This window comes from Passer domesticus, chromosome 2 (genome assembly GCF_036417665.1).
Source record: "Passer domesticus isolate bPasDom1 chromosome 2, bPasDom1.hap1, whole genome shotgun sequence".
In the NCBI taxonomy this organism is placed as follows: Eukaryota; Metazoa; Chordata; class Aves; order Passeriformes; family Passeridae; genus Passer; species Passer domesticus.
Window position 1 is genome coordinate 53,807,137 of NC_087475.1, and position 8,463 is coordinate 53,815,599.

The 8,463-nt window shown below is 34.1% G+C and overlaps 1 long non-coding RNA gene across 4 annotated transcripts; it reads left to right on the forward strand.

Annotated features, from left to right (window-relative positions):
* The first annotated feature begins 47 nt into the window (after positions 1-47).
* On the forward strand, positions 48-8,125 carry LOC135295421 (uncharacterized). 4 transcript variants are annotated; one of them, XR_010357512.1, is made up of 5 exons: positions 48-140; positions 609-737; positions 2,310-2,424; positions 3,610-3,668; positions 7,953-8,125. It is a non-coding gene; the product is annotated as an uncharacterized LOC135295421 (long non-coding RNA). The 4 variants fall into 4 exon arrangements; XR_010357511.1 differs by having other exon boundaries at positions 57-203; XR_010357513.1 differs by having other exon boundaries at positions 57-203; positions 2,350-2,424.
* The last annotated feature ends 338 nt before the right edge of the window (positions 8,126-8,463 follow it).

Below are 8,463 nucleotides of genomic sequence, written 5' to 3' on the forward strand. Positions count from 1 at the left end.
ACTTCTGTTATAGCAGGCTTCCCCAGCTATGAGATCACAAAGGCAGAATCCCGTAGCAACTTGGTATCAAGTGCTCTCTAGTTCTCCTTTTGTTAATCTCTGCACATAGGAATAAATGTCTCAGTAATGCCAAATCCTGTGTAAGCAGGGACGCCACTGCTCCCATCCTGGTTAAAAAGACTAGTCTCCCTCAGCCCAGAACAGTGTGTAATTCTGAGGGATTCTATGTGATTAAACTTGTCCAACTTATCACTTTTCAGGAAAGAGAGTAGGATTAAAATAAAGGGATAGCATTTACCTTAATCAGGAATGAACAGAAGTGGATAAGCATCATATTTTCTATCATTCTACCTACCACTGTTCTATATATTTGTCTTTATGTAAGCTGTGTTAAGAGAAATCAAATTGAAAACTAGTAAAAACAAATGCAGTTTTATGAGATGTGAAACTAGTAGATAGAACTTTGGACCATGAGATGGGATGTTGCTTTTCAAAGCATTTAAATTTATCTTCATTTTTTTGTTCCACTTACAAGGACTATATCTAAACTCTTTCTTCTCACAGCAGACAGAATATCAGCCAGCAGGCTAAAGTATTTATCTTTCTAGGTTGCTTTTCTTCAAAATATACTTTGTCTTCACCTGAAGCACCAGATTCCGATTCCTCCAAGAGAAAGGACAATAATCTCTAAGGCACTGGTGCTCTTGAAAGAGTAGCTCGTTTGTTTGAGATATATGGTATGAGAGGGCTTAGAATGTCAAACAAATCAATGTATTGAGACAGACTTTTTCTTCATGATCTTGCTGTTTTCTTTATTCCTATGGAACTGCAGGATACTTCATAATATACATACTAAGAAAAAATAAGAAATAATTTTCCATAGGAAACCTATCATTGTAAAAACACATGGGACACAATTAACTTCTGTCCAAGAGAAGAAAAGAGGTTAACAACTATGGTTTACTCTCAGTTCTTAGCTGTACTAGCTAGTGTATTACTTTACACATGTAGTTCTTTATTGTTTGACATCTTGTACACAAAATGTTCTCACAGACTCCTCCACACATACAAACCATAGAATTATACCATAGAGAAGGTGTAAAGAAATTTCTGTGTAAATACCTATGCATGAAAATGAGAGAAATTGATTTCACAGTCTTGCTACTGTTGATTTCACAGTCCCACTACTGTAGATACAAAAACTTTCTGCAGTTTCATCTCTCATTTTCTCTCTCAAAATATACATAGGAAGCATCCATATGTAAATTATAATGCACAATTTTCTTTTATCATTTCCCTTTATATAGTTTGTAATTATAAATATTCACAGAGGTGATTGAATATTTAATTTTTTTAACAAGAAAAAATTGAAAACAGGGATTTTTTTAAACATTCAACCATCTTGCATATTGTTTTGATAGAAATAACTTGACATTCCAATTCAAAATCCCAATGACAAAATTAATAAATTTTCTTACAGTATTTGAGATTGTCAATAGGTGCCTTTGTTTGTCTAACATTGGGCCTTTATTTGAAGACATTTGTTTAAATTTCCACAATAAACAATAAAAAACATAGGTATATATTGAGTGAAATCTCTGTATGCCCATCACCATGACACTGGACGTCCCCAGCCACTTGTAAGGAATATACAAAAAAAAGCTCAAATGCACTGCTGTCTTCAAAGTTTATTGAGTTAGTTTCTCAGACTTTATATTCCAAATTGGGTTGAAGCCATGTTATGCTTCCTCCATGCTGATGTGCGCAGTTTAGGAAGGACAGTTTATTTAAATTTCTTGATTAACTAAGGAAAGGCCATTTTAAAAAACACTCAAATTACTTAGCCCTTTATATAAAACAAAATTCACCCTCCGGTTCATTTTTTAAGAAGTTTAGCTTTCTTTGTAGCAGCTGTGGTTACTCCTTGTGTTTGTTTCTGAGCCTAGTGAGCACATTGCCTGTGCTCATCCCTGACAAGTCATTTTCTTTTAAAGGGATTTGTTGATTAGTCACACATGGTGAGGTTTGAGATAACATTTCTCTGTAAGTAACTATGCAGTGATTACTGATTTTGTTCAGTTGATGAAATTGACATTAAGTTGGATCCCTGAAAAATCACATATCTATCCTCTTTTCTCTTTGCATCAATTTACTTAGGAAGTAAATTTAATTTATTTTCATATTGGTAAAAACATACCCCTTTTGTATAAGATTCAGGGCTACAATTTAACTTTAGAGAAATTGCCAAATACCAAAACTGCATTTTATTCTCCATTGTGATGTATAATACTATTTTCTTCATGTTGCAGATGTATATACCATTGCTACTACTTTTTCAATTTTACTCAGGTTGGGACTTCACTTAATCTACTGAATACTGAAGACAAGGCAGTGCCCCAGTGGATCAGTTTATCTGTGCGTTATGTATGTAGAAAGAAAACTAACATAATAAAATTGTTGAAGCATGCAAGCTAAGGCTGAAATCTTCAGAGTTTCAGCTCATCTGAGACTTAGTTAAAGCTGATGGATTAGTAGTGAAGTATTAATAAGATAAGTGCTATTTGTCACTGTTGTTTGTATATAATGTTGAAGAGAGTCTGTTAACAAAAGTGCTTTCCAATTATTGTTAGACCATGCCATAGTCTTGTGCTATAATAAACAGTCTGTTTCTCCAACTTTTAGCAGTTTATAACAATTTCAAATGCACATAAAACACAAAATTGCATGAAATGGTCCAAGTACTTCCTCAGATAATGAGTAAAACAGTGAATTGTAGTATATAACATAAAATGCATTTGTAACAAAGAATAAAACAAAAAGCATTTAAATGGTTGGATTACTTGAGGTTAAGGCTACTGTTACCAATAAGTAAACTTTAATCTTCTGATTACATCTAAAAGAAGTGCAGTGAAAACAAACTGTGTTTTTAAGGTTTCCAAATTCCCTGCAACTTATCAATTTCTGAAGAGCTGGGTTATGTGCATTTGCCATATGCCTGTGTGGAACAGGCATAAGAAGCTTGTTAGCATATTCAGCTACTGTCTGTTGAACAGGTTTGTCTCAGTGGTTTTGTGTAGCTGTAGAAATGGAAGTCAAAATTTAGCTTGGCCATGCTAGGCCTTGTATGAATCCACTGGTACCACACAGACCTGCTTAAGCTAAAACATATCCCACTGCTCAGCCAGGCTGCTGTGCTGAGAGTAATATTTCTTACAGTTCTAAGTCCAGCTTGTTTGGAACTATTTGTGTATGCTTTCTTTAGGGTAATGTGTTGCCATGCAGGTGTGTCTTCAAACATCGACAGCGCAACCATTATGCTGCTGGGTATTTTTTATATTCCTTTAAGTTTGTGCAATTATGTGTCTTTCAGGGTAAGCCAAACATTTCTTTTGGTTTTTCCTTCTTACTGGTAATATTTCCTGAACACAGAAAAACAGTGGGAAGTTATGGAGGGTTGTCATGCTCACAGTTTATATCTGTATTTATGCCTAGTTCATATCTTGATTGCTTGGTTTATTGGTTTTTTTGGAGGGTTTTGTTTTGTTTGTTTGTTTGTTTGTTTGTTTTTAACATTGCTGTCTCTTGGTGTTTTCATGGCTAACACACTAGAATCTCTGGAATGAGAAAGATCATCTCCATGGAAGAAAAACTTTGTGGGCAGAGAGAGGGTAAGAAGGAACAAGGATTTTTCAGACATGATGGCAGACAATCCTTTCCTTGGAGAGTCAGATGCAACTGGGTGGATTATTTGAGGCCTGAAAAAAACAAAAGAAAATCATGTACTAAGAACAAATCTGACAGAAAGGACTTGACCTAAAAGGCCACCATAGGGAGAGTACAGATTTTTCTAAAAAATCCTAAATTTTTTTCTGTCTCATTCTGCTCTTAAAATGTTCTTTCCTTCTAGTGCTTACAAATTCCTACGTAGTCTATGAAATCCATGGTTTTGGAAAGTACGGTTGTAAACTTACAAAAAGCCTTTCTATATTTATGAAGCTCACCATTTCAAATTTGCAAGCAGATCCCCCTCAAAATATTGACCAACTTGGAAAACTGACAGAACAAACATTCAGCCATACTTGACCATCCAGGAAACTACCGAAAAGGAAACGTATATAGATGGCATATAAACAAGATTCATACTATCTAAAAGTTATTTCTGTTTTAGCAGTGTAAGATTTTAGCTAGTTTCAGAGGAAAAAACCCCAAAATGACTGATCTGTAAGCATTTCAGACAGTAATATAAAGTATTCAATACTTGAAGTTCCTGGTGAAAATTGTGGAGGTCCTGTGCCCTCAGGCACAAATATGTATAATCTCACAAAGCTAAACTCAAGTGGACTATATTCCAAAGCCTTCACGAATGAAACATATGCATAATTCTCACATTAATGATGACTTAACATTGGAAAAAGAAACCTTTCTATCACTACAAGTATTGGGTGAGCAGACAACAAACACTGGAAAAATTACTGAGATCTTCATTTTATGATTGGGTTCAGCTGAAAGAACTAGTCACTAGTTACAGCATGGACTGGATAACCTCCTCTTTTTTCCTTCCAGAGTGACTTTGACCTTAGGATAGAGGGGTTAAATGGTAAAAAACAGTGGTTAGCCACAGACTTAAGATCAAAACACAGACCAAGTGTTCACACCTGGTTAAAACTAATTGAAGAGAAAGTATACACCATCAATAATTTTACAAAGGCATAATGGTATGATGTAATTCGGAACTGATTACAAATATTTTCATCAAAATTCTGTTTAATATTTAATAAAATATAATTATTGAATTTAAATGTATAAGAGATGTTATTAATATTAAGGAATAAAAATATATTACAATTTGCAATATGCGATAATACATTAAAATATTTGAAGAAGCTTACTTCTGGATAAAAGCAGGATTTTATTTCAATAGTAAAAAAATAAATCAGGGGGTCTTCAGCTACATGATGCAGGTATCAAAAACTCAAAGAAAATTTCTTTGTTGAGTTCCCACTCTCCAGACAGTATGCTTTTCTCTCCAGTGACACAAAGGCATGTTTACATTAATCTAATATATAAGTGCCATTCGGAAAAGTGTTGGGAATTATATAGGGAAGTTAAATATCTGCTCTATTTTCACACTTCCCATCAGTATTTCAGTCACTCCAAGATTTTGGGATGATGCACCTTAGGAAGGTTTAGGCAGCTCTGACAAAAAAAAAAAAAGTAGACTAAAAGATGTCTGCCAACTGTTAAGGGGAGATTGGGAGTGGTGGTCACTGGAACAGAACTACCTTGCTCATGGAAATGTGATCTAAACTTATTTGATTAACAGGGTGGTATATGTGGGTGGATAACAATTTCTTTCCTCAAAAACAAATGTCCACAGAAGCCAGCTTACTCTAGATCAGCATAAGACCCAGAAGCATATGGCACTTGCTCCTTCCTCTCAGTTGATGTGTCAGGTCCATAGATGGAAAAACAATTTTGCAGTCTCCAGCTTCCACTTGTTGGATGTCCACCTATAGTGTCTCCCTAAAAGTCTGTTGTTCAAAAATTTATGACATTAGTTTGTTGGCATTAGTTGTCTACTCCTTTACTAAGCACATACCATCAGGATGTCCTTTTGATCATTCTTCTTCAACATGTGATGAACATCAGAAAAATCTCTCAGTTAAAACTTTAAATGTTGATAATCAAAATTAGCTATATAAAAGATAGTTGCCAGATTTTCAGAGGTTTCAGAGGGCTTTTAGGCCTCATTATCATTAATTGGGTCAGAATTGCACAGTACTTGTGAAAAGTCAGGCTGCACAATGAAGTGACAGAATATGGCCTCAATTTCCTAATTTTAGACACAGCAATATGGCAAACTATGCCTGTAAGAATTTCTGACAGTTCATAGGTGCAATTCATAGAGTTGTTCTACAGTTCTAAGGTCACTATGGAATGTTGTACATTTAAGTTTGCTTAGATTATTTACTCTATTAGTGTCTTATGGTATTAATCCTAGTCAGTGCCATACAGACAGAATTGATGACTACTTATGAGGTCATAACTGCAACATTGCCAGTTGATAAAGGTTAGAAGCATTAGAGCTTATTTTTCCTGTAGGACACAGCATGCTAGAATTTAATTGTAATCTTGCTTCATTACCCATCACATTCCCTATTAAATAGCACAATAATTGTCTTTATGTCTTTATTTCTCACATCCTAAATTATTGCCATTTGGGATCATAAAAAATCATTCCTATATAGTTGAATGCATTACTTTACACTGAAAATTATTTTTTTCTAATTACTTAGGAATTTATAGTTAGGATCCCGATTGAAGGACTGTCAACCTTACTTCAGGGATTTTTATAGCAATTTGAGGAGATTTAACTGTATATTATATTTCACCCCCAAAAAAGGAACAGCTGGCCTATTTATGTACATCAGCAAATGTCAGCTCCTTTAGAAAATTAAGAGCTTACTGCATCATTATCATCCCCAAAATAACCAGTAGCTAGTAGAGACAGAATTTCATGTTTTCTACTGCTTGGAGTAGGTCTTTTCCACTTTATCAACATTAAGAAGTATTGTCATTATTTTTAATAGTAATAATATTCATTAGATTAACAAGAACCTGTCTTAGAGTACTGGAATGAGTGTCAAGCTAGACTTCATTGCCAAATCCAAATAGCTTCTGTCAAAGTAAGTGCACTTGTGTCTGAAGAGGAGCATGTCTACTTCCTTAAGGTTTATTTTGTTGCCAGAGGTGTTGATTTAAATTAATTGCTCTGTTTAGACAATTAGCTTTGCAACTTTTTTACAGGGAAAAGGGTTTACGGGTGACTCCAATTAAAAGTCTTTGCATCACATAATTACACTTAAAACATTGTAAGCATTTTTATCACTAAATATATGATCCATAAATGGGTCACTTATTATTGTTTCACCTGCTCATTACACAAGAAATTTCAAACCAGCTGGACTTTCCCCTGGTTGTGACTTAAGGCACTAGGCACCTCTATACAATTTCACCTTAGACCTGAAAGACTTGTTGCTTCTAATAGACTCATTTCAATGAAAAATGTGACATGTCCATCTATAACTTAAATTTAGCTTTTATGCTTATGAACTAGAACTCTGGTTTTTGTATGTTGGTTTGTTTAGGTTTTTTTTAACCACTACTGTTAACATTTTAAATTTTTTTTTAAAAACCCAAACTGAAGATTACTTGCATATAAAGTTTGGCATATACAGAATAGCAGTAATAAAATTTCATTTTGTGTCATATTTCTAATTTGTACTTTCAACAAGAATTTTGCTACTTAAAATAATGAACAGTCATGTGATTTTGGTATTTAGCTATTCGCTTATATTCTGCTAAACAACATGAAGAAAAAAATGTGGCCTTATTATTTAAAGAAGACTGTAACTGAGTGAATTCTGATATATATTATTCACATATCTCTTCTATTAATAAATTGTATTTCTTAAAGCATATCAAGATATCTATTGCGATCTTTATTTTGTCATTTTTTTCAATAACCATGACAAATGAGACTATTTGATTTTACATAGGCACAAAAATTTAAATATATATGAGTCAATCTTCTAATTTGGATGTTGAAACTAATGTTTCAAAATAAGAAGCAATGTCTTTATAATCATGAAATAATCCTTTTGCTACAAGTGTGCTAGTTTTATAATTTTCACTCCTGATTATAGCTAGCAGACATATGTTAAATTAATTTTACAAACCCAGAAAATACGAATTTGAATTCTAGTCAAGACAGTGAAATCAGGATCTGTTTTATTTTCTTAAGTAATGCTGCCCATCTTCACAGTGCTGGAAAGCCATATCCAACCAATAAGTCCATACAAACATTTTACATTAGTCTCTTTCCTCTCTGCAGGCACAATACTGTCTGGTTGTTCAATTGTTTATTTTTCTTTTTCTCCACTCTTTTACAGGTACAGAAAATAAGAAGGAGTTGGTATCCTTGGGAGCATTATGGCAAGCAGTCATGTGGATTAGGGAACTGAAGGTGTTTGGCACTGAGCACTTCAGAAAATCAAGCCTCTAGTTTATGGCTATTTTATGTGACTAAATGACATACAGGATGATAGCTATGTGAGATGCAGTAGAATGCTAAAATAATCATGGTCGCTTTGCAGTATTGCAGGGCAATAAAAGCAACTGCCTCTAACCTGAATGATTTTCACAGCTTTCCATTTAGTGCCTAAGAAAGTTGCTCTTTTATTTGCATTGATCCAGCATTCAGAATTTCTGAATGTGAAGGTCACCTTTTCCTGAATGAAACTGACACCCTATTACAAATATCAAACTCAAACCAAACAGTTGGAAGGGATAGTTTTTTGCAAACCTTCAAAACCTCTCCAGCTATTGAAGTGTTTTCCCCACACACCTGCATTCGACCTTTTCTTTGGCAACTTTCATGAAATGTTAAGTAAGTCTATTTGC